Raw genomic sequence first — 26,017 nt, 5'->3', positions numbered from 1 at the left:
AACAGGGGAGTTGGTGAGATTCAGAGCTAGAAATTAAAATGGACACGAAGACAAAAACCATGATGCTGAGATTCTCACTATGTTATCTCGGCCCTTGGGTTTTGAAAATTTTAAGTACGTTGGTTCTACACAGTCGTAATACTCGTAAATTTTAATTATATATTTAAGTTTATATTTATTAAAATGTTATTATTTCTTATTCAAGATAAAATTTTGGGTCTGTTACTCAATTTATTCTCATCACAACTACGTATATAAATCACATCGTTATATATAATAATTTCATCCAATTCGAAATTCAATCTGTTTTTACTTGGATTTAAAATGATTTTATCCAATCCGAAACTGTAACACACTGAAAAATTCCCAAATTAAAAACCCTAGAATTTGGGAAATTTTGACCTAAATTCCTAAATTAAAATCAATTACCAAATTGTAAAATTGAAAGGATTGAAGCAGTGTTTTCAAAACCCTATAATGTTCAATGGCTTTATTTGTATTTAACCCATTTTTCTTTAAACTAAACTCTTCCTCCCCGATTATTCTCTGCACTGCTCCCCCTTTATTTTCTAAAACAAAACCCTTGCGTCGAAACCTTGTAGCAGCGCCGCTCCTCTCCCTCACCTCTGATTTCTTGTCCGGTCTCGTAGGTAAGGTCGTCAATCTTCGTTCATGTACCTCGGCATCTCCCCATCGCCATCGTCGTCTTTGAACGGCATTGGTTTGTGAAACCCGTGAGCCTTGGCTCGCTCTTGTCGCCATAAGGGTCTCGCGTGGGTCGTGTATGGCCGTGGTAGGGTCGAGCGCTCGTCGGGGAAGATTCAAATGGCCTGGGTCGTGGCTGAACGGCGTTCTTTGGTATTGAAAAGCTTCTGTTGGTTGCTGCCCTCTTCCGTCGACGTTGTCGCTTGTCATTTAAGGTCATGGCAGGGCTGACCTTGGTATCCTCGATCCATGGGGACTACTGTCGGTGTACTCTTGTCGCTGACGGTCCTATTTTATTTTACTGACAGACAATTATATTTGAATCAGAATTTGTTGTCGGGTCCCGTTCCAGATTGAAAATAATTTTAAATAGCCGTAAATTATTATTTCGTAAATTGGGATTTCTGATTTGGAACTTAAATTTGGATGTTGTAAATTTTGCAGAAAACTCTGAACAGGGAACTGAGTTACCTCCTTCGCCACTATTGTCTGTGAACTTTGAACCGACCCGTATTACTCGTGTTGAGCGCGAGTGATAGTTAATTTAGACATTTGAATTTTTCAGATTAGTTAGATTAGATTATTTATTATATTAATCTGTAGGAACTTATTCAGTTCGAATCGTTGCTCGCGTTGATCTTGTTAGGCGCTACAACCAATGTTAGCTATTTTTGTCTAGGTGTGTCTCTATGTGATGCTAAATTTTGTATGTGATAATTGTTTGATTGTCTGAATTTGAATGGAAGCATGATTATTTTGTGATATTGTTGAATTAATTATTATTTCGGATAACATATTGATTGAAAGTTGATTTCGAGCATGGTGATTATGTGACTTGATGTATTAGTTAGAATTTAGAAAATTATGTTATGTGACATGTGATATTTATCATATTCGGATTATACTTTGTGTTCGGACTTTGTAATCATGTAATTGCGTTCTATTTCAGATCGGATTAAATTCGAATATATATATAATATTCGAGTATGCGTTATTCTGAAATGCGTTATTTGGATCGGATCGGATATCGAATATGCTTGCCATTTGCATGTCATACTGAGTTTGGATTGATAGGGGAAGTTCAATGTTTTTCACTCGACGGGGTGAATTTCACTTCGGATTCATTAGCATGCCTTTGTGGTGGACCCACTTTGGATGGTGTTAGTAGTTAAAATGGTTCCGGGGAACCTACTCTTCAAATGACGTAAGGTGTTTGAGTGCACATTCATTATATATTTAGTCAGACTGTGAATATTTGATTGAATCAGATTGTGAACATTTTTGTTGAATCGGATTGTATGTTGATTTGTGATATTCTGTTTGTGATTGATGCACTTTAGAGGCACACTAAGCTTTATAGCTTACACCCCAATAGTTTCTCTCTTTCAGATAATCGGATTAGGAAAAACGATACTTGGAGTTGTAATATTACCCATATTTTATTTTATTAAGTATGACATTTTTACTTGAGTTTTTTATTGCACATTTAATTAATATTTATATTAGACATTATTTGTTATGTTGAACTATTTTGGGACATTAAATATAAATTTTGTTTTGGAGATTGAGACGTGAATTTTGATTTTGATAAATATTTGATTTATGTTTTAATTATTATTTATATATTTTGGTTACTTTAAGTGTTTGAAATCTATAAATGCATACGGTAGTTTTAAATGTATTTTAAATAAGGTTTGGGTACGATTTTGGGAAATTTAGTTAATGAGCTTTTTTTGATTCAACCTAATTCTTTTAGGTCGGGTTTAGGGGTTACAGAAACTCAATCATTTTTGAGATAAAATTAGTATTTGACTTGACCTAACACACACATGCACATATATATTTAGTGATGAATTCAGAAAAATTTTGTAGAACGGGCTAGTATAAACATATTAAAAAGTTTATCTAAAAAATTCATATATATATTTTGATCACCTACTAGTAACTTTTTTAATTATTTTTTAATTATATCATGATATTATCTTATAATGATATATTAACAACATTGCTAAGTTTTTAAAGATGAGAGACAAAAAAATAATCAAAATGCAACATTAAGCGTGATTTAAAATAAATAATAGTTGTGTGACTAAAATAAAAACTAAATAATAATGGGTGACTTTATGAAATTTACCCTTTTTTGAACATAGGTACCATGCCTAACTACGCCCCTGTAAATTTTAATTTTATTTGATGAAATAGAGATATAATTGATTTTTAAAAAAAAAGACGGGCACGAGGGTGTAAATTGAATTATAACGTGTCTTGTTCAAATATTTTGTACATTTATTCTCCTGGTCGACCTAGGGTCGAGACCTAATGTTATAGGAGCCTGATTTGAGCAGGCCTGTAAATCAATCTAACAAAACACAAATAAAGTAAATTCATCTTCGTATAATTTTAATCGAACATTTTTATTTGTATTCGTTTTTAAGGAATATAGTTTGTTTGTATTCTTTCGTTAAATTGATAAACGAATACAAACGTACATAAACGAATAAAAATAAAATTAATTAAGTTTATATTTGAGAATAGTTTTATTCTCTCCAAATAATTTTAGGATTTATATTTTATTTAATTGATTTGAGTGTTTTTATTTGGGTTTAAAATTAATTTGATTTTAAAATATTAATTGTGTTAAGGTTAAAATTATTAGGTCTTAATATTTTAAATGGGTTTGTGGATTAGACTAAATATAAACGAATAAACGTAAATAAACATAAATAAACGAATGTAAACGAACGGATTACCAAACGTTCGTGAACATAAATGAACGATCACATTCATTTATTTAATTAAACGAAAATAAAATCTTGTTCATATTCATAGTTTAATAAATAAACAAATATAAATGAAATGTTCGTCGAACAATATCTCGAATTTGTTGTTTCTCGATTCTTTGGGGGGACTAACTATCTGGTTTCTAATTTAATCATCTGATTATGAATAAAAATTGCTGTGAGGCCATGTTTGTCCTTGTACATGATGGGTGGCTGTTAAAGTTATCACCTTTCTACTGATTGGGAAGGGCATGTTTTTTATTAACATCCACACAAATCAAATCCTTCTAAGCCGATAAAACTAGGCAACACTCGTGGAAAAAGACCAGCCTCTGCCCCTTGTGTGACGCTTTAATGTTCGGCTGTGCCTAAACACAGACAGAGATCGAGAATTAACCACTATGGCTTCCTTGCTCTGTCCAACTTCAGCTACGCTTCAGCAGAATCATAGGATACTTTGCTTCTCTCCTCTCAAGTCCATTTCCCGAGTTAACAATTTTTCCTTCACAAAGCGTCTCGAAGGTACACCGGGAAGATGCAACGCGCTCTTCGGCAGCATCCCAGATGATTTGTTGGAGCAGTCTTTGTCTCAATTTCCCACCATCAAATCCGAGTTCACCGGTGAACTAACGGATGTGCAGTAGTGGGGTTTCATTGTTTTTGCAGGGCTTACATGGATTTACTTGACTGCTAGGCCCGGTGTTCTTGTAGGCGCCATCGATGCTTACCTTCACAGTGCTGAGACGTGCTGAGTTCCTAGGAAGTTTTGTTGCTGATCAAAACAATTCACAGTTCATCAAGGGTGGGAAGTGGCTTGTTTGGAAATACTATATATAGCCAGTTTTAAACATGAAAATTTCATCTACTTAGACTGAATGATATTGGGGATGGTTTTATGCAGAAAAGTTGTATTATCTGTATGATGTATCTTACTGGTTAATTCATCCCGAAACTTGTACTATACCTTAGGTTAACGTGTCTTTATCAATCTATATGCATGCAGATTATTGAACAATCATCAGTTCATGTAAGGATTCTTCTTCTTCTTCTCGGCTTGGCACTAATTGTTTAAGAATGTCCATGTGACAGGGAGATCGAACGCTTGCCGATTACTTGAAATATGGCAGTTTCCCTTTAAACATAGAGTCTGTCATGTTTGGACGTGTACTGCAAGGAGTGGAATCTGTTAAACGGAATGCATTGATCATCAAGCAAATAATGCGCCAGATTATTACTTGAAAGGCCTTTCTTTTACCACAAGACTACTCAATGTGTTCTCCTAAGCCGCAATTCTTAAAACTTGCATTGCTTGTGATCAGAATGTACATATGATTTTGAAATTTGTATTCTTGAAGCAATATTAACTAAACCATTATCAAAGTTTTTTTTATTTGGTCAAAACATCACTTGCCCCTTATTTTGTGGTGATCTTGGTTATGTTCCATATCTGAAGCTACACCTGAGGTTAGGGGTTCAATCTACAGTCGCCATTTGCCCTATGTCATATGCCATAGCCATAAAAAAAGGTCCATAAAGCAAAGCTTTTATGATTAAACCTAGGAGTTAAAGTTCAATTTCTCTGTGATACAAGTTCAAACTTTTGAAACAACATTGTTCTAAGGTATGATATGTTTTGGACTGCATATACACAATGCTTCATATGGCTTTAATAGAATGGCAACAAAAGCCACCTTTCTAATTACAATAACCCTACCTTGCTTTGCAAGACGTTCAATTTCCAGCAATAAGCCGTGTAGAACTGAAGCACTTCAACATTAAACGAAACAAGGGTTTTGACAACCACTTCAACATTGATCAAAACAAAGGTTTCACACAAGTTACAAAGCGTGCAAAGTATAAAAGAATGTCCATATCCTCCCACATTCAAAACATTAACAAAATGACAAGTTCCATTAGGAAAATACCATCTCCCTTCCCATAAGAAGAACATCAATTTGTTTCACACATTTGACAACATACTAAAGAGGTATTACACAATAACCACTGTCATCCCATGGCGTGCTTTTGGGTCCAGCTGCGTGCAGTGGATTCGTGCTTGGCCCGATCAGTCTTGAACATGTGAGCAATCTCCGGAACAAGTGGGTCATCAGGGTTTGGATCAGTCAGCAAAGAGCAGAACCTGTTTTGCACTAGTGTTAGTTTATCGACAATAGTTATACATTGTACTATTTTAACCATTATATTAACAGGAGCAAGGACAAACCTTGGAAATGGTTAGTGCAGGGCTCCATTGTTCTTTTAGGATATCAAGACAAATGCTCCCATTGTTGTTGATGTTTGGATGGAAGACCTTGGTCCTAAATGCAACCTATACAACAGAACATCATTGTCCATGAAAAGGGTGTGTATCACTCCAACAATCTTCAATGCTAGAGTAAAATATCACGGGTGAAGTAAATTACCTTAGGAGGCTTGAAAGGGTAGTCCGGAGGAAAATGAATCGTAACTAAAAATACACCTCCCGCGTAAGGGCTATCGGAGGGGCCCATGATTGTTGCTTGCCAATGAAACATGTCTTCAGCTACAGGACCTATTACGAAAAAAGCAAGCATCCAAAGGTTACCTAAATGCCATCCATTGATGCCCAAGTCTAAGTTCAGATAATAGTAATAAGCAATCCAAATCAGATCAAGTAATTCTAGTGTAGGGACTGAAAAGCTTGCCGATTGCATCAAAACCGAGTTGGAAGGCAGAAAGACCACATGAAGGTCAAAGCCTAAGGAAGGGATTTGGCCATTTTTTATGATAAAAAGCTTCACTTTCAGCAATAAGCAGCCAGAACGTATAAGGGAAAACGAGCTAAAGCATATACAAGGAGTCAAGTATGGAGCTTTGGGGTTTTAATCGATTTTATTCATAAGCTAAAACTAAGCACGCAGTCGAAAACAATGAAAAGGTAGGGTAAGCAACATAAACAATGAGATCAGAGGATGTTATTGGTGGTAAAGATGCATTGAAGTTAGGAGGTAGAAGATGAAATGTTACCAGCACTGCAAGAAGTGGGTGGATCTTTCTGTAAATCCTCGAGTTCCTTCTAAATCCGTTTTGAAGCCATGATGATCCAACAGCAATAGAACAGAGGATAAGACGAGTTCTTTCTACCTGGAGAGAAAAAGAACATGAAACCCAGAAAATTAAAACAAAGCTAAAAAGATACAAAGGAAGAACACGTTAGAAAAGAATAAAGCTTAGAATTCAAGGATCAAACTTCGAAGGCAGAGAGATCCCTCTCCTATTCTCCACCCACAAATCCCTTGACTTTGCACTCGAAGCTTCAAACTCGGACACAAAAAGAGACAGAGAGAGACTTTGTAATTAGGTTTTCCCAAGCTTTTATTCTTCCACGCATGTCACAATATAACGGTCATGTCCCCACTCAAACTCAATAATTCAGACAACGAAGTTATTACTTTATGATTATGGCTTAAATATATGTTTGCCCCCTGAATCTGTACTTTTCTTTCATATCAATCCTTAATTTGTTTCAACCCTCGAAATTGAATTCCGTTGACCGAATTAATTTTTTTAATGTTTACCATACGATGAAATGATAATTTGGTATTGTATCTTAAACCTAAATAATTTTAGAAAATAAAAATTCAAAGGAAATAAAGAAAAAGATGAAAATTTATAAGAAACAAATTGAGAAAATCTCATGCAAATCATGTTATTTAATAAAAAAATCCTTAATTTTTTTAATCTAGTACTCTTTAATGATTAATCCATGAAATAATATTCATTTACTAATTGAACTAATCATGTAAAATAAAATACGTTATGTCAGTCGTGTTAATGATTAGCATATAATTTGCAGGCATTCACAGGTGCTATGTTGGGTTCTTTGTTACATGTCGTTTAGAAACAAACTGTTAAAAAGAAGACTAATAGGTCAAATAGAAATAGAATACAAGTTTTATGGGGCCACAAATGGGTAGGTACACCAAGGACAACCATGTATTGAGCCTATTGACAGGGTAGAATAAGCTTGTCATCTTTTCAAGCATTTCAATGTTTGTGGTAGGGAATGGGGGTAGGACATGCATTCCCCAGTTCAAGCATTTTAATGTCTATAGGTAGCATGTTATTTTTTCGCATATATGTAGGGGTTGGATAGCCAGCAGAGTTTGGGCTAATCCACAGGTAAAAGTATATGTCTTGTGAACACATCGAGGGCCGCCCCTATGGCCTAGTCGATGGTGAGGGTGAGTTTTTTGTAACCCGATTTTATTTTCCATTAATAAAATATTTTTCCCTTCAGAGAAGCCCGAGGTCGACCATGTGCATCTTCTATGCCCCACGATCTCAATTCTTGGTTGAAGAACCTTGTTGTTGTGAAGATCTAATCTGATACGTGTTTGTGTTTGAATAGACACACGAGATTAAGGGTAACTTGGTAGGGAAACGTCACTTTTGAGTGTCGCACGGATGAACAACCGAACCAACTAGGCTAAGCCCTTGACACTTGGTATCAGAGCATAGAGGTGTGTGATCTTTTGATTAAAAGTACGGATGTGCTCGTTTTGTTAATTAAAGCATGATGATGTTTGTTTCCTGTTTGATGCACAACGGTGCACAGTTGTCGAATTAAGCACATATGTGCTTAGTTGTTGATTACAACATCGAGATGTTCAATCGTTTTTCAAAGCACAAAGGTGTTCAATCATCCTAAAGAACATAGGTTCTAGATCCTATATTGAAACATAGAGGTGCTCGATCATTAAAAACACATATGTGTCAGATTCTAGACTGAAGCACAGAGGTACTCAGTCATTTTTAACTGCACAAAGGTGTCAGTTTTTTGATTGAAGCACGGAGGTACTCAATCATTATAAAGCACAGAGGTGTTAGATTCTATACTGAAGCACAGAGGTGCCCAATCATTTTTAACTGCACATAGGTGTCAGTTTGTCTATTGAAGAACATAGGTGCTTAATCATTATAAAGCACAGAGGTGCCAGATTCTATACTGAAGCACAGAGGTGCTCAGTTATTTTTAACTACACAGAGGTGTCAGTTTCTCGGTTGTAGCACAAAGGTGCTATGAATTCAACACAATGGTGTTTTTTTTATTTAGGCACGGTGGTGCTTATTTATGTTGCAAGCATAGAGGTACCGACGAAAAAAAAGGAATGGCCAGTACGCGTAAGGGTAAATCAACAAGCTCTAACATAAGTGAGGAGAAAGAAGTTGTAGCGCTGATCATACAGGAGACGAGTTCTGTGGATTAGAAAAAGTTAGATGAGATTGAAGCCGCGCTAGCGGCCCTTAGAGCTCATATGATCTCTGGTGATCGAATGAGGAAAGTCGAAGAGACTCAAGAGGAATTGGTTGAGACTGTGACTAAATTGGGGAACGTGGCAATAGATGTCATAGGTGTCATACAACTTAGGTATGATGAGCTGAAGGCCCAAGATAATGTGCTTCAAACGACTGTAGCAAGTTTGATTGTAAACCTGGTGCATATGAGCTAAGATCCCTAATCCCTAATATTTTGATGAGACGAGGGATGCTAAAGAGCTTGAGAATTTTCTATTCACCATAGAGCAGTATTTTCTGGCAATGTGCACCGAGTCTGAGGAAGATAAGGTGGTGACGACTTTGATGTATCTAGAAGGTCACGCTAAGTTATAGTGGCGGTCTAAGTTCAAAAATGGAGTATGCTCCGTTAAGAATTGGTATACATTAAAGAATGAATTGAAGACTTCATTTCTCCATGAGAATATAAACTATAATGTCATAAGAAGTTGAGGAAATCGTCCTATACAGGAACCATATGGGAGTATGTGAGAGATATCACTTGATGCTAGATATCAAGGATATATCTGAAAATATAAATTGTTTCATTTTATTGAAGGTCTCAAGTCGTGGGGTAAGCTTGAGTTGAAGAGTTAGTGCCTTAATGATTACAATGTCATTCTGGAAAGCGTAAGACACCTTTTACGAGTAGATCTAGCACCCAATAAGTGGGTGGGAATAAGTTGGCTTGAGGGGAGAAGATAACGGTTTGGGCAGTGAATAGATTCCTAGAAGGGACTTAACCCAAAATAGAGTCCCTACTAATTTTGGATCGAGTAATAGAGGGAATAGACCCTCATTGAAGTATTTCTTCTGTAATAGGCCTCATCGGGTTGTACAATATCCATAACAAAGTGCTTTTAATTCCATGACGACATCAACAAAGGAAGGAGAATGAGTGAACACTCCCACAGATGATAAGGAGCCTGAGCCATCTAGAATGAACTCTATCCGATTCATAACTACTTTACAGTCTCAACTGAGTGGCTTAAGAAATGAGCCAGAGAGGAGATTGATGTATGTGGACATTTTAATAAATGGGAAAACTTCCATAGCTCTAGTCAACACGAGAGCAACAGATACATTTATCTCTCAAGAGGAAACTAAGAGATGTGGGTTGATTGTCACTAAGGAGGTGAGACAAATGAAGCGGTTAACTCAACTGCTTTGACAATATGCGGAGGTACAAGATGATAAGTATCAAACTTGGGTCTTAGTAAGGAAGTGTAAATTTTATTGTTTCCCACATAGATGTTTTGATGTGGTCATAGGGCTCAATTTTATGATGGCAGCCCAAGTGATTCCTATCCTAGCATCAATTTGTTTAATGTTCATGGGGAAGCAACCGTGTATGGTACCATCTATGATTTTTTCACTTCTTGGGAAGAAGATACTATCGGCTATTCAATTTAATAAAGGAGTAAATAAGGGAGATCCTTCATTCTTGGTCTTTCAGTTTCTAAAAGGGATGTCAATTCTGGTAAGGTGCCCGAGGATGTTCAGGAAGCGTTGAAGGACTTTAAAGATGTAATGCCAGATGATTTGTCGAAAGAGTTACCTCCTAGAGGTCAATGAACCATGAGATTGAGTTAATCTTGGCAGTGAAACCTCTTGCGAAGTGCCCTTATCGGATGAGTCCTCCATAGCTGGCAATGTTAAGGAAGCAATTAGATGAGTTGCTCCAAGCATGATTTATTCGACCCTCGAACCTTTTAGGGTGCATGTTGTTCCAGAAGAATATGAAGGGAGTTTGTAATTATGTGTGAATTATATGGCATTAAATAATTGTCAGGAATAAATATCTCATTCCTTTGATTGCAAATTTGTTTGACCAGCTGAGTAATGCCAAGTATTTCACAAAGTTGGATCTCAGGTCGGGATACCATCATAAGGGGATGAATCGAAAACGGCTTGTATGACTCAGTATAGTGCGTTTGAATTTCTTGTTATGCCTTTTGGACTAACCAATGCTTTTGCCACTTTTTGCACTTTGATGAACCGGGTGTTCCATGACTACCTTGATAAGTTCGTAGAGCATCTGAATCATATTCGATTGGTATTGGAAAGATTACGAGAGAATAAGTTGTTTGTGAAGAATGAGAAATGTGCTTTCGTCCATACCCAAGTCCAATTTTTAGGCCATATCATTGAGCAATGGCGCATTCGTATGGATAAAGAGAATGTGAAGGCTATTCAGGAGTGGTCGACCCCAGACCATGTTAGTGAGATTAAATCTTTCCTCCGTTTGGTTAATTATTACAGACATTTTGTGGAAGGTTATTCCTGCAGGGTAAAATCACTCATTGATTTGCTGACGAAAGGTAGCGAGTGGGTTTGGTCAAAGGAATGTCAAGAGGCCTTTGATGATTTAAAGAAAGTGGTGATTAGTGAGTCAATTATTACCTTTCTGGATCTGGAAAACCTCTGGAAGTAGAGACAGACACAATTATGCAATTGGGGGGGTACTGTTACATAACGGATCCATGGAATTCGAGAGTAGGAAACTAAATGAGATAGAAGAGAGATATACGTCCCCAAAAAAAGAACTTCTAGCAGTAATTTATTGTTAGAATATTTAGAGACATTATCTGTTAGGTTCTAATTTTATGGTAAAGACAAATAATACGATAATTAATCACTTTTTGACACAACCGAAACTGACAATAAAGCAAGCTAGATGGCAAGAATTCTTAGCAGAGTTTGATTTCAGCTTTGAGCATAAGGTAGGAAAAATAATCAGGTAGTGATAGGCTGAGTCGTAGGCAGATTTGGTAGCACTCATACGTTTGGCTCCCATATCTTCTAGTAAGTGTCCAATGAAGTTCGTCAACTTATTGTGAACTGTTCTAAGCAAGATCCACAAGTGGTGGTGCTCATGGAGATGGTTAAGAATGGTCATTCAAAGTATTTTTGGATAGAAAATGACTTATTATTGAGCAATGGACCACGAATGTTTATCCCTTAAGCTGAGAATCTAGGGCAGAAGTTATTACGATAATGTCATGATACCCCATGGGCTGGGCATCCCAGTAGGAGGCACACTTTTGCTTTGTTTGGAAAAGTGTATTATTAGCCTTAAATGCTCCAAGATGTGATGGACTACACCAAGACATGTCTCATCTGTCAACAAGAAAGGTGGATCGACAAAGACAGTTGGTTGTTGGAACCGTTATCGGTGCCCGCTCGACCATGGGAGTATCTCCTTGGATTTATAGCAAGCTTACCATAGGTAGGATATTGGATCCATTTTGGTAGTAATGGACATGTTCTCAAAATATGCCACTTTTATACTGGCACCGAAGTGTGTTTGGCAGAGAGACTACTAGGTTGGTGTTCAAGTACATAGTGAATATTAGGGCTTTTGTAGAGCATAATCACGATCAGGATGAAAGACTTATTGGGAAGTTCTGAAGGGTTTGTTCAAGTTAGTGGAACACAACTCAACTTTTTGTCGAGTTATCACCCTCAAACAGATGGCCAGACTGAACGTTTCAATGGGCTCTTGGGAGCATATGAGGCACTTCATTCAGATAAATCAGAAAACTGGCCCCCATTATTGGATATTGCGCAGTTATGTTTTAATTCACAAAAGATTCAATCCACTAATAAAAACCCTTTTGTACTGGTGATAGGTCAGCAGTTAAGACTTCCTCATACGTGGATGAGACTTCCCAAGAAGATGCCCTCGTGCCTCAAATTTTGTGGGGGAGTGGAAGCAAAATACTAAGATTGTCAAGGTTTACTTGAGAAAGCAGTGAAGCGTATGAGATATGTGCAGATCATAACAAAGAGATCTACATTTCAGGTTGGAGAGTTGATGCTAGTTAAGTTGATGCCATAATAACTTAGATTCTTACCCAGACCGATTACCGTTTAGTGCGCAAGTATGAGGTTCAGTCTCGATAAATAAAAGTGGGAATGTTCTTACAAGGTTGACCCTCCTGCTTGAATGATAGTTCACCCATCTTCCATGAGTAACTTGAAGTCGTTCCATGTCGATCCCAACGATACCAATTAGAGTCAGTCTGCCAGGGAATTGATTTGTATGCACCACCTTCAGAGCATCATGTTGACGAGATTCTTGTAGGTAAGTGGTTAAGGTGGGCGGAAAGCAAGATGGGAGTACCTAGTTAGTGGAGAGGCCTTGATCATGAGAGGGCAGTTGGGAGAGAGAGTATGACCTCAAGGCGTTCAAGTAAAGATCGAAGAGTTTCAAGTAATGCAACCGATAGGGCATCGATAATTAGGTGGGAGAATGTCGTGGTTGTCCCTTTTATGGGGCCACAATCGGGTAGGTACACCAAGGCTAACCATATAGGGTCTATTAGCAAGGTAGAATAAACTTGTATCTTTTTATGCATTTAATATTATGGTAGAGAATAGGGTAGGACATACATCCCCCAATTAAAAGCATTTTAATATCTATAGGTAGCATTTTGTTATTTTGTTTTCGCATATGTAGGAGGTGACAATCAGGAGAGTTTGGACTGATCCACAGTAAATATATTTGTCTTGTGAACACCATCGAGGTTCGCCCCTACGATCTAGTTGATGGTGTGGGTGAGTCTTCTCTAACCCGATGTTATTTTCCACTAATAAAATATTTTTCCCTTTGGAGAAGTCCGAAACCAGCCGTGTATACCGTTATGCCCCACGATCTCAATTCTTGGTCGAAGGACCTTACTGATGCAAAGATCTTTGAACATATATACGAGATTAAGGCTGACTTGGTGGGGAAACGTTCCTTTCGAGTGTCGCATGGATTAGAATCGAACCAACTAGGCTAAGTCCGTGACATGTTGGGTTCTTAGTTACACGTCATTAGAAACAAATTGTTAAAAAAAGACTAATAGGTCAAATAGAAATAATACAGTTTTTTTAGGGTAAACTACATAATTAGTACCTAAACTATCAATTTTTTTGTTTTAGTATCTAAAGTTCCAAATTTTTAAAATCAACATGTTTAGTTTTTGTTTCATTTTAGTACCCACCGTTGAAAACTAACACGTTTAGTATCTAAACTATCAATTTAGTATATAAATTTTAAAAAATAACGTTAAGTTTTGAACAGGAATACTAAAATAAAATAAAATAAAAACTAAATTTTAAGTATACTTTTAAAACAATCGAAAATTTAAGTACTAAACACATAATTTACCTTTTTTTACACATTACTAATAGAAAATGAGATGATTTATCTTTAAATTAATTTAACTATTTTGTTCTTTTAATAAAATTTTGGAAATTGGGATACAGAGATTCGGACTAATACCCGGATCCAGCTAGACCCCAATGATGGATCTTCAACAATAACCCTGGCTCCACCACAGCCACAGCATGAGGTGGGGAGCGGTCAACATGGTCAGGCCTTGTGGGTCCTTAATCAATCCAAGCCTATGAGGAGCTCAAACCACCTTATCCTTGAAAATCGAATCAAATTTAGCTATGCAAGTGAGGTTCCATTTCCTTGGATGGATGATTGATGATGGCGACAACAACCACACACCACGCTAAAACTATTGTTTAGCTCTTGCAGGCAATCAAATGACCAATACAATTACATATCCATAATATTTGTATAACCACCTACTACAGCTTCTTATACTCTTGCAAAGTAACCCATTATGTTTTATATTTAGAATACAATATTAACAGGCCAAAAGGTTCAGGCAGAGCTCAAATCCACTATCAGAGATGGAAAATCGTTCAGATGTATCATCGAAGCTATGCACCCGTTCGTATTCTTCAAGTCCTCTTTTAGCAATAAAACATCATATCGGCTACTCTCATCTATGCCCCAACTCGCTTAATTTGGCATGGGAATTACTTCCATTCTATGCAGCTCTGGTAATACTATTCCATTCTCCGACATGTCACCGTCTTCAACCTACTTGGGCGTCCGTTGCCATAATCAAGTCTGAAGCGCTTAAGGAACGATGTGATTGTGTTTTAGCAGTACCAGACTGAATGCTCTGAGGAAACAGACTTGTATTCGTAAGGGACCGAGCTCCGTGTTCCTTTCTCATATCCTGCATTGCAATTATGAATGGTGTTTAAGATTCTCCTACATCATAGAGTACAGATATCCCAGGGAAGTAAGAACACTTGTTATTGAAATACATAATTCAGTCTCCCAGGGAAGCAAGAGCACATGATTAAGAAAGAAAAGGTTTTAGAACACATCAAATGGCTAAAATTTGGAACAAGCAGTTTTTTAGTGAGGAATAAACAGATTCAATCAATAAAAAAATGTAAGGGGGTAGGCATACCATTTGCCTAATAACCACATCCGGTTATTCTTTGAGATGGTCCTCCCAGGTCTCGGGCTATCTGCAGTGGTTGTCGAAGACTTTATAGGTTTCCGCATAGCTAAATCGGACACATGTGAGTTCTTCCCGTGACTCGTGTACGTCAGATGCATGCCCATTGGAATGAACATGAGTTCTTCCATGGGGTTCTGCAAGTCTTCCCCTTGTGACAAATGGTGATGATCTTCTTGGCATATTTACAGAGCTAGTAGCGTCTTGGTTTGCCTTCTGGAGAGAAACTACCAGTCCTAGACCTTCCGGCAGAGATTGGCCTATCAGGAAAAGTTGTTCTAAGGTTTGCTGGTGTCAAGAAAAAGTCAGGTAGCCCAACTGAGGGCCGGACTTGTGGACTTGGGGAGCTTGGTCGGGATGCTGGAGCTTCACTGTGGCCATTTAAAACAATGCGCCCACCAGAAGGTGAAACAGTGGCTTCTGAAGATAGAGAATTCCAACGTGTCGGCGTCATTGGGCGAGGATTTGAACGAACAGTTGTTAAGTTCAAGTTTGCATGGATTCGTGGCCTAGAAGTTGGAGTTGATACGTTTGAACTTTGTGAGGATCGGTTCTTGTCAATGTAAGAGCCATTTGAAGAGGAACAGACTTTTGAAGGGGTTAAGGAACGTGATGATGGGCGAGCAGATGGGGTTGAAGGTCTCGCTGTTGATGGCGAGCAAGTAATAGGAGAGGATGGTCTAGTGTGTGATGATACAGAAGGCTGAGTTACAGGACTGCTTCTGGTGGGTTTTAAGCTCTCAGACTGTGAAACTGAAAACTGAAACTGAAACTGAAACAGATAGATAATATATAAATTAGTCATTGAAAACTTCGGCATATACTTTTTTATCTCTAAAGAAATACATACATACCCTTGAAGCCTTAGTGATTGAAACTGGTCCAACTTTGAAATTCCTTCTTGGAGCCAGCGACACCTTTGCAGACTGAGATTTAGATCCCTCAAATGAACGAACAAATGAAGTTCCAGGAGGAGTCAAAAGCCTACGTAGTTACTATAAGAGAGACATTTTCAAATTCTCAATTGTGTGACAAAATTGCCCAGAAAATGTGTCAAACGGTTCGTTTGACTACTAACAACTAAAGTTCACATATTAGATCTTAGGGTCTAAATATTTGACCACCAAAGCAACTAAAGTTCACATATTAGATCTTAGGGTCTAAATATTCAACAAAGAGCCATATGGCTAGTAATTATTGCAATGGTTTACCAATCGTAGTCATGCTTTCATCCATCTGCGGATGAAATCATGTTAGAGTTTGACTTGAATTTAAAGTGACACAAATTAATTAATATATAAATATTAGGAAATTAGGAAACACAGTTTGATTAAAAGTAGAACATTTTATTAAAGTAGATTTCTACTTTATTTAGTTTTCCTTTATAATCAAGTATATATCCCTGCAAATAGATACTAAGGGTTAAGTTTATATATCAAGTTCTTTTCTTTCACCAAAATCCTCTTGTATTTTCTTCCTTCATATTAGTAAAATTCTTATCCTTTACCCGGTTTTTCTCTTTTGAGTTTTCCACGTAAATCCTGGTGTTCTTTATTTTTCCTTTTCGACCGTGTTTATTTGTTTGTCGATAATCATCGTTCCGATATTATAACAAATTTGTATTAAAGCTTTGGGTTCAAGATTATGACAACAAGTATGATATTCCACTGTTGGATAGAAACACCAGGTTCTCGCTATAGCATTGAAGATTCGAGATGTTATGCAATATAAAGATTTGATGAGAAATTGGTAACACAATGTTCGTTTACACTTGTCAAATCAAATTTTACAGAATGTGTTGAAAGAAAAAATAACTGCATCTTTGTGGGCGAAATTGGAACAACTTTGCATACATAAATCATTGACCAACAAGTTGCACCTAAAGCAACATCTTTATTTGCTCAAGTTGGCGGAAGGTTCGTCTCTTGAAGAGCACCTGACCGCATTCAAGGAATCTGTCTCTGATCTAGAGACTTTAGAAGTGAAGTATGATCAAGAAGACTTAGGACTAAACCTCCCATGTTCGCTGCCTCCTTCTTGCTCGTCTTTCAGAGATACAATATTGTACAGTCACGAAACACTCACTCTTGAAGAAGTTTATAATGGCTTGCAATCATTTGACAAGATGGAACATCTTGTATCTGCTTCCGAGCCCGAGGCAGATTGTCTAGTAATGCATTTATCGACTAGCTCAGATAGTAGGAAAAGACGAGCGTTCTTATGATAATATTGGAAGGGGTAGATCAAAATCTTCCAACTAAGGTAAAACTTGTCACTATTGTAAAAAGAAATGTAATTTAAATCGAAGTGTTACAAGTTGCATAATAAAATAAAAAAAAAAACTGAAGAGCAGAACTCTGGGAAATCTGGTGAGGTCAATATAGTAGAGGAGTATGATGACGGAGAACTCCTAGTTGCGGCTGACGACAACTTTATAAGAAGTGATGAGTGGATACTTGACTTTGGTAGTAGTTTTCATATGATTCCTAATCGTGATTGGTTTACGACGTATGAAACTATATCTACAGGTGATGTATTTTTGGGAAATAATGTCCTTTATAAAGTAGCAGGTATTGGCACAATCAATATTAAGATGTCGATGGATTTTGTTCGAACACTTGGTAATGTGACATGTTCCAGATTTGAGTAGAAATTTAATTTCGTTAGGTACTCTAGATTCAAAATGGTATAAATTCTTCAGTGAAGGTGGAATTATGAAAAATTGCAATGACTCTCTTGTTGTGTTGAAAGGGCAGAGAAAGACTCAAGTTTTATGTTCTATATGGTTCAAATGTTTTAGATAATGCAGTTGGTGTTTCATCCACTATGTCAAATAACATTGTTGAACAAAATAACCGTGGGCAGAACGGTTATGTGAAGCAAAAAAGAGTTTAATTTCGTGAACATAATGAATTTGAAGATAGAACTATCATTGATGATCTAGATTGTGCTACACATGATATTGATCGTGGTAAAATATTTGTGAGCAAAGTTGACACTTATGATAATTATGTCGATGTTAAGACTAAATCTAAGCTCTAAAAAAGATTGGATTCGATCGGTGTCCATTACTAAATATTACCCATTTGAGGAGTGTTGTGAAAGAGGTGGAAAACTTGTTTGTTGAAGTGAAGAATTGTTTTTTACGAGTTTGGGTGTTACATTAAATTTGGGTGTTTTTGTCTCAAAACCTTTGCACTTTCAGAATTCACGTTAAGGTGAAAATTTGTTAGCGTTTGACCCGAATTCAAAGTGACACAAATTAATTAATATATAAATATTGAGAAAGTAGGAAACTCAATCTGATTAAAAGTATAAAACTTTATTAAAGTAGATTTATATTTTATTTAGTTTTCATTTGTAATCAAGTATTTATCTCTATAAATAGATACTAAGGGTAATGGTTAAATATCCAGTTCTTTTTTTCCACCAAAATTCTCTTATATTTTCTTCTTTCATATTAGTAAAATTATTCTCTTCTGTCCGTGATTTTTTTTGATTTTTCTATGTAAATTTTGTAATTTTTATTTTTTCTTTTCGATCGTATTTTTTGTTTGCAGATAATCATCGTTCCGATATTATAACAAAACACATCATAAGGCCCATCCTTAACGTTTGCTGATCCAAGTGATAGTCTTCCAAAATTTAAAACCAAAATCACCAAAATGCTCGTTTCTAACCGACAAACTGATCTAATGATATTAAGAAAGCACACGGAGGAGCAAAAAAAAGTAAAATGTCAGTACCATCGGGGGAGGCTAAGGAGAGGCTGCCCGGATTCTTAGAGAAGAGATCTAAATTACTGTCGCAACCGTTCAAACTCAGGCGACGACGGTGATGATTTGACGCCGCCGAAATGTTAGAATTATTATTGTTCATGGCCAGAGAGATTGAGATTCCATTGGATTACTTCGATTCATCATCATGCTTAACAATGCCTCTCTCAATGAATCAAATGAAATGCAGCATTCCTTCTGTCTAAAGAAAATGAAGATGGTATAAACAGCTCCAGATCAACCGCCAAACAACCAACGCTAAGCAAGACGGTTACTCCCAATTCCTCATCCGTCGGTCACTATCTGTGTTTAGTTGATTCGTTTTTCGCCCCCCCCCCCCACGCGCGGTTATTTTATCTAATTGAATAACTAATTTATTAAATATAAAAAATTAAGGATAAATACAAAGGGTCCCTCGACTATAGCTTATTACTTTATTAATTCCCTCAACTATTAAAAATTAAAAAATAGTCACACAATTATTCATCATGTTCCAAACTCGTCATTTTTTTTAATTTTTATTAAAAATGACGATATTATCTAAACGTTAATCTGTTAACTGCAATATGATAGAATTTGATACCAAATCTCAAATGAATATCATATCAATTATCATGTTAATGTCCAACTTAGACAACCATTAATTTTTTAACGGAAAAGGATGAATTTGGAACTTAATGAATAGTCAGGTGACCATTTTGTAACATTTAATCGTCGAGTGATTTAATAAAGTAATATTATAGTCAGAGGACAGTTTTTTAACTTTTTAATAGTCAAAGGATTTAATAAAGTATTCTATAACCGATGGACTACTTTTGTACTTTACCCAAAATAATCAATAACCAGACGGCACATTACACTTATTCATTAGCAAGTGTTCACATCACATGTTGTTTAGAATCAACCATAAAATATTTTTTAACAAAATATTTTTTAACGAAATATTGTTTTGTTATCGTATTCGACGATATAAAAAATAGCATGAATCAAATTACTTTCGTGCTAGATAAATTATTATTATTTCTTGAAGACTCAAGTTTGAGTATCATAAATGTTAGGAATATGAACGTTCAACATTGAAAAATTAAAAGTTTTCTTTGAATAAATATTACCTTATACTTACCCAAAATTAATTAAAAAAACTATATCAAAAATAATTTAACTTAAAAGAAATAAAATCAATATCTAAATATGGTATACAACCAATCTTCTCACAACAGAACTACATCATGGTGTTTATTTCACGATATAAATATTAATTTATTTTTAATTTTAATTTTAAATAATAATAATAATTTAGGTTTTACTAAAATTATTTTTATGAACAATTTAATATTCGTTTTAATGCATCCATATAATAATATATTATTATAAATTTAATTTTATATAAAATATATAATATATTAAATTAAGATATAAATAAATTATAAATAAAAAGTGAGTAGATTGAAGTAAATTGAAGTCTTGAAAGTTAAAATTGAAGTTCAAGTTCAATCCATTTTTAAATAGATCTAATTTTTTTACAAAACCCGTTAATTTTATTAAATAGAATATTTAAATCATATTTGAGGTTTACAATCACAACTGTCAACTAAACACATGGCGATGCCAAATATAACCCTAAAAAACGAAAACATATAAATGACCGAAAACGTGCCATAAAGACAGATAAAAACGTTTCATAGAGGTAAAAGAAGACGGCCACAAATACATAATTATTGAAACTAAAAAATAGAAAAAAAAATGATACGTTATAATAAAGAAAAATAATAAATACCTACGGTCGATATCAAGATCAAGATTAAAATCGTCACTGAACATAAAGATAAAGAAGACTAATTACGATTAAGGGAAAAAAAGAAAAAATAATAAACCCTAAAAATAGATCTAAATTTCTATCCAAGTTTGTTTTGAAACACATCTGAATTGACAAAAGATGTTAGTTGACATCAAAATCAGATTGACCATTGGACCCTCTTCCTCATATCAAAATCAAGTCCTTATTATATTCAGTATAAATATGTCCATTTATATTCTAACCCATACTTATGAAACTTCTAGATGAAAAATCTTCAAAGTTCTGGGATGATCTTCGTTATTATATTTTTAATGACCATTAAATGGAAAGTGTAATTCTAAGGATATATTAAGCCGGTCATACCTCTTAAAAGTTTTAAATTCTTATATAATTTACACATTATTTATGTTTTAATTGACGATTTAATTTTATATTTTCTAAATTTTTTAATATATTTTATAAGAATAATTATATTACTATTATAAAATTTGAGGGACGATCATACATCTATACTTTTTTATTAGTCTGGAGTAAAAACAGATAATATTTATTCAAGATAATTCTTTACTATTAGTCATTGAACGCTTACACACTGATATTCTTGATGTTCTAATCTAAAACACTAAGTACTAATAATAATATTTTACCACTAAAATCGTTCGGTACGCATCTATATTTATTAGTGCCGAACTAACATATAGTGTGGAATCAATTGGTAGAGATTCGGTGGTTGACTTTGACTTTAGGAACCATTTGGTGGGAGATCCAATTAGTGTAATTTTGTTGGATATGGTAGATAAACTTTTCTATTATCTCATCTTCCATTATTGCTATCACAATCATCCCAATCAGCTCGTGAGCCGTTTAAACTCAACTCGAGTTGATCTAACTCGAATTCGAGCTCAACTCGAGATCTTAGCAAATTAAGTCGAGTAAAGTTCAACCCCACTCAATAAATTTACGAGTAATTCATTAAATTTTTTATAACTTTTTAGTAGTTATCTTAAAAGTTAATTGATTTTAAAAATAATTTAGCAATAGATAAAAATGATAAATTACTAATCTATTAATTTTTAAAAAAAAACATAATTAAAAATAATAAATTATTAATGAATCATTATTATTTTACTATAACCAAAAATCAAACTCTAATTATTATTTTACTGTATTTATATAAATTGTTATTTGGTGTTTAGACTTTGAATTTATTTTATACACTCTTTCGATAGTTTTTGGTTAAATTTATCAACTTATGTTTATGTTAAAATCTATATAGTATTAGTAGCTTTAACTTATAGTTAAAAAATAAATAAAATTTGGTGAGATTAATGAGTAAGAGGCGAGTAACGAGCTTAATGAGTTAAATGATCAACGAATTGAGTAACAAATTTTCTTAACGAGCACAAGTAGAACAAAATTTTAACGAACTTAACGAGTAACAAGTCGAATAATACATTTTTTAACGAACACGGATAAATTTATTGAATTATTTGAAGTGGGATCATTTATGTTTAAATGATTCTATATTAAATTGTTTACATTTCAGATCAAACTTTTGAATTTAGATAAAAATGGACAAATCTAATTCCATGAATGTGGATAGAAAACTGGACATACACGTGTTTCCAACAACGCATACTATCATAGTTAATGGTCCATTTATCTAGTTAACTACACTTTTCTCCCCGACAATCCAATCAAATTACTGGGAGATTCAATCACTGTCTACGCTCTATCCACTGGGGAATTAATATTATGGCCTACCAAGTCAATATTGATTTCCACCACCTAATTAACTGGGAATTAGCAAGTGTGGGATTAATGCTTGAAATTGGTACACCGAACATGGGAATGGTCGGCACATTGCTGACGTGGAATGTAGAATAATCGCAGATAATGCACTCAATGAAGATGGACGCACTAGTAGTAGTAAATAATAAGGCAATCCATGCACGAGACCAGTTGTTCGTGAAACTTTTCGTGTCGAATATTACTGATGATTTTAGTTCTTAAGAATTTAAAGTCTATCAAATCATATTATTGAATTTTAATTATATGAAACTGAGAAGTCTATCATTTATCTCGTTTCATTTACGGTTAGCTGCGGATGACGCTTCATTGTTGTTGATCATCAATTCCAGTTCACTTCCCCCCTTTTTATGCTCCCTGACGACACCCACACCCACGTTTTGGCTTACCAATCATTTCCGGTGCCTTGATCCGCCTTATTATATATAACGCCTCCTCTCTCTCGACCTTTCTGCATTCCCCTCCTCCATCTCGTTCTTTTACTTTGATTAGGTAACATTCCAAGCCTCAACTTATTCATCTTGGTTACAGATCCATGTTTATTTTGTTTTGCTTTTACATTTTTGTGTTAAACATCACAATGAGGCTGCCATCACGTTATTTATTGATCACAGTTATTTATCATACAAACCGCACCCTCTCCAAATCCTCATCACCATCTTTGTCTTCAAGAGTTGTTCATGTGCTTGCATTTGCAAAACTCTCGTAATAGTCGTGAAGTTATTTATGATCCTGGTTCATCACGTCATCTATGGTTCCAGTGAATTCACCTGAGGAAATGAGATGGGAAAATGTATTGGATGAGATACGGACGTAGCGAGTCGGGTCCATCTAATAAAGTTTCCATAATGATCTTTATGTCCTTTTTTTTTTTTGCCAAGACGTGATCTCTTATTCTCTATTCAATATTGGAACTAAAGATTTTGATTTTGCTTTGTTTGCAGGAGCTGCGTGTGGTATCATCCATGGTGAAACTGGCGAGAGAGATATTCATATTTTTCTCTTAACAATATTTTCCAAAGCAATCGGCACTAAGCCCTTCTGGAGAACGAGTCGGGCAGCTGACAGGTCAAATGAATGCTTGACCGGCAGCTAGCCGTGGAGGCTAACAATGTCCGCGGATGGCGCACGGTGCCGGCTCGTTGCCTCACCACATCGAAACTTACATGACCGGCGGGCAATACGAGCAGGACATTAACTAATCGTGGAACAAATACAAAAATTACGTTGCGCAAGTCACCGTGGATGAGGATGCAATGGATGCTTGGATCCTGACGTAGATGACACATGCATATCAAATATCTTTACTACAAGAGAAAGAAATATGGTATATAAATAATTCCTTCATTTTAATTTCCGAATTCCAAACTATAGTCTATACTAATTCTCATATATGTATGTGCATATAGGTGTGAGCCCTATGATCCCTGGGGTTTCAAGGCATGGGCAATGAAGGCAGAGTGTCCTGCAATCGCAGCTGTACTGGGGTTGTTTCAGAAGCTGGTGGACAGCGGATTTAAGGTGTTCTTGATCACCGGAAGAGACGAAGAGACCTTAGCGCTGCCACCATCGATAATTTGCATAGCCAAGGATTCATGGGCTATGAAAGGGTGATTTTTAGGTAAGATAAAGATTCATTTATAAGTATTTATGGGGAAATTTCCAGGAATTTGAATTTGACTATTTCACAGGACGGAAGATTCAAAGGAAGAGTGCGGTGGTTTACAAGTCTGCAATTCGGAAGCATTAATGGAACAAGGGTACAGGATATGGGGGAATGTTGGGGACCAATGGACCGATCTGCAGGGGGAATGTTCCGGCAATCGCACATTCAAACCCTAATCCAATGTATTGTGTTCCTTAATCAACATGTATGAGAGCAGAATATGTTTTGCTTTTGGTAAGAAGGGACGTGAAGCCCTGTACTTTCTAAAAATCGACCTCATCATCGTACTATTTTTTCTTTAATATAACATTTCAACTAAAATAAATTATGTGGTCCTTTAATCAATGTATATTATCATTGATCATCTGCTCCGTTAATTCCTGCTATGGATGTTTTCTCAAAGTTGTTACGAAGAGAATAGTACTAATGGGTGTTGGTAGAGAAAAAAATAATCAATTTATGATTGCATAAATTGTTGAAGGAAAAGAAAAATAATCGTAGAGATATTATTTTTTTACAGAAACTTATGGTTGACTTAGAGTATCATAATGGCTGTCCCTTTTTCCCATATGTATGGGGTAAGGGGGAGGTAAGATAGTAGGTTACCCCAAACACCAGGTTGAGAGTAGCTTCCGTAAGAGACCTCTTTACGCTAACATTAGTCAATAGATTACATTGAGTTATTTTCTTAAGTTGGAAGTCCATATAAAAAAAAATAGAAGAATTACATTGATTTATTTTTAAAAATACAAAAACTTTACGTCCTTTTATCTTTTTTTAACGTTTATATTAATTTAAATTTGAAAGATTTAATATGTTTATTTTGTATAATTTTCTACCGTCACTCAAACATCAATCGTGCTGGATCATAATCCTGACCACAATTAATAATTAATGGAACATTCATTAAAACCAAATTATGCGCATATCGTAATCCATCAAATAAACTTAATAAACACCACTCATAAAGTTGATCCGAAACAAAGTAAGTTATGTGAATATTTCGAATATTAATAAAACACCACGCATATCGTATTATTTGGTTCTTGCAATAAAATCTTTACTTCCTTCGGTAGTTGTTATCGATCAATCGTTGTTTATCACCAATTGCATTCACGAGATTAGTATTAAAGTATTTATATTTCACTCCTCATTTTTCATCAAATTGATTTTTCATGAACGTTCTAATACTTTGACCTTCTCTAAAATCTTATAATGAGGTTAGTATTAAGGTGTGTTGTCATCTTCTCAAATGAATGCATCTCACATCCGAAACACCCTTAAACTCGAGAAAGTTCACCAACCCCTGAAAACAATGAATTTTTGTGTTTAGTCTCATGTGTTTTAAGGAGGTTGTGAGAAAACTGAAATCCATAAAGTAGTAAAGTACAGTGAAATGAGTTCATTAGTGTCAAGGATGATCGTAAAAGACATCAAAGAACGACGGTTCGTTAAAACAACTAAAAATAGATGAAGAAAAAAAATCTAACTTTAATAAGAAGAAGATAAAATAAAATATTTTTTGACTTTCACATTAACACCAACTAACACATTATTTCATCGTTAATGATTTAATAATTCAATATTTACTTTAAATCCAAAACTGAAATTAAAGAAGCTTAAAAAATTAATAGTAAAATCGATATATAGGGAAGAATATTTTTTTCTAGGAGAATTAGTTAAAGTATTTATTTTTTATTCATAATAAGTGAATAAAAAGTCTGATTCAGGCAGGAAATTTCGGCTTGGGGAAGGGGAAGGAAGCAGTTTTGTTAAGTTGGGAAAGTGGAGCGTATAAAAGACAAAAGGGGAAAGAGTCCCTTTCTTCCATCAATCCTATATGCGAT

General features: G+C 35.2%; 3 pseudogenes; 1 reads left to right on the top strand and 2 right to left on the bottom strand.

The window, feature by feature from the left end:
• Positions 1–5,239: 5,239 nt before the first annotated feature.
• On the bottom strand, positions 5,240–6,561 carry LOC120113599 (annotated as a pseudogene).
• A 7,862-nt stretch (positions 6,562–14,423) lies between these two features.
• Positions 14,424–23,024, bottom strand: LOC120218464 (annotated as a pseudogene).
• Positions 23,025–23,736: 712 nt separating this feature from the next.
• LOC120113589 lies at positions 23,737–24,446 on the top strand (annotated as a pseudogene).
• The last annotated feature ends 1,571 nt before the right edge of the window (positions 24,447–26,017 follow it).

The sequence above is a fragment of the Hibiscus syriacus genome, unplaced genomic scaffold, assembly GCF_006381635.1.
Source record: "Hibiscus syriacus cultivar Baekdansim isolate YM2019G1 unplaced genomic scaffold, ASM638163v2 tig00000778_pilon, whole genome shotgun sequence".
Taxonomy (NCBI): domain Eukaryota; kingdom Viridiplantae; phylum Streptophyta; class Magnoliopsida; order Malvales; family Malvaceae; genus Hibiscus; species Hibiscus syriacus.
This window is presented reverse-complemented; position numbering and strand designations above follow the sequence as displayed.